This window comes from Dermacentor albipictus, chromosome 1 (genome assembly GCF_038994185.2).
Source record: "Dermacentor albipictus isolate Rhodes 1998 colony chromosome 1, USDA_Dalb.pri_finalv2, whole genome shotgun sequence".
NCBI lineage: Eukaryota > Metazoa > Arthropoda > Arachnida > Ixodida > Ixodidae > Dermacentor > Dermacentor albipictus.
The window spans coordinates 457977819-457979706 of NC_091821.1; positions in this window are offsets into that span (position 1 = coordinate 457977819).

A 1888-nucleotide genomic window follows, 5' to 3' on the forward strand; every position below is an offset into this window, starting at 1 on the left:
AACAAGTGCAACAGTCGGCTTTTATTGACAGATGCGGTGTTTCCATGGGAGCTTTTCTAAAAATTATTTCAATGTACTTGAAGTTGACTCTGGTTGGGTGGAGAGATGGCGTTTTTCTGCAGATATCAGGCATTTGTATTGGCTCAAAGGTTGCCCCTATTTTTAGCACTATTTACCTGAGTAACGTTGACAGCTGCTTAGAGAAAGCCTTAGGTGATAGCGTTATTAAGATAATTCGTTACGCTGATGATTACCTGATTTTCTGCAATAGGGAAGAAATAAATTCCGGTGCTACCTCCGCAAGTGAGAAATTTAAACTTTATGGAGGAGAATTGAAGTTTACTAAGGAATTTCCTCAGCGACGCGTAATTCATTTTCTTGACATTTCCTTGGTCCTCGAACAAAATCAGGTTTGCTGGCAGTACTCCCCAAGATCTTCAAAGCAGTTGCTAAACTTTCAATCCAAGCATTCCAAAGTAACAAAAACGTAATTGCCATGTGGTGCCTTAAGTCTTCTCTCACCAGATCCTGCACGCACAAAATGAGCGCCAGTTTTATTGCGCAGGTCCAGCGCCTATTAGAAGCAGGTTATCCTAGTGTAGCAGTGGTCACTCAGGCTGAGCGCCTAAAGAAGTCGGTTTATAGGGGCACGAACGTGATTACAGAAAGCAGTAACAGCAAGAAAAAAAGAGTACTGGCTGTTCCGTACATTCATTCAGTGTCGCACAGGCTTAAAAAAGTTGCAAGCAGATATGATGTTAATGGTGCTTTCACTGCTTCCAATAAGCTAGGTAAGATATGCGCTGCCGAACAGAGGAAAAAGCAGCAGGCAAAAGGCAAAAAAAAAGAACAGATATTTGTCCAGTGAAGCACAATAAGAACAACAGCGTTACTGATTGTCGTATGGGTGTGGTTTATAAAATTCCCCTTAGCTGTGGCCAGTTCTACGTAGGCAAATGGGACGGTCTCTCAATCAGAGGCTAATGGAAAATAAAAGGTCGTTAACCTGTGGATCGCCTTCTAATCTTTCCCTACATTGCCAAGATTGTAACGGCACACCAAAGTTAGATGAATGCGCGATATGGTACAGGCATAAGTATGAAGATACGCGTCTTATGGTAAAGGCATGGCATATCTATAATGATGGAAGCCCGTGCGTGAGTCAGCCTTCGATTACTTTGCATAAGGAAGAGATTAAGTGCCTTAACAGTTATCTCTCACGTTGACCGGAACATGTACGAGAATAACACGTGGTGATACCATTCCTGAGCTTGCGCAGATGAGTTTTGTGTCTTCTTCCTTTTTTCGCCTCAGTGCTCCCTTCAGTTGATAGACGGTGTTCGTGTTGTCCACTTCTGTACTCTTGTGTCCTGTCTGCACGCCTCACCTCTTCTTTGCATAAGACTTCCATAACCTTTGTAATATTTATCGCCGAGCGTTAGAGAAAACAATAAAAGTTAGGTTAAGGCTGATCGTCAAGTTCTCGGTACCCGAAGGCAATTGAACAGAAGTATCCAATTCATATTCCAAGTTAACTATATAATCACTCCCCTCCGTCTTAGCTATGACCGGCCATGTCACGTAGTGTCATTGGTGTTGAGCTGCTAAGCCGCAATTTCAATGGGGGCAAAATGCAAGAACGCCGGTGTACTTTGCATTGAACTTTAATAAACCACAGGTGGTCAGAATTATTCTGGAGTCCCCCACTACAGCGTGCCTCATAATAGTATCGTGTTTTGGGCACGTAAAACCCCAGGATCTATTCCTTTTCTCAGCCTTGGTTTCCTAAGGAGGAATGCCCAAACACATTTTTTTCATGCCACCACCGGCAGGCGTTCAAACACATGCAGAAGCGCGAACAAACAGAACCAGATAAACGCTGAGTTTC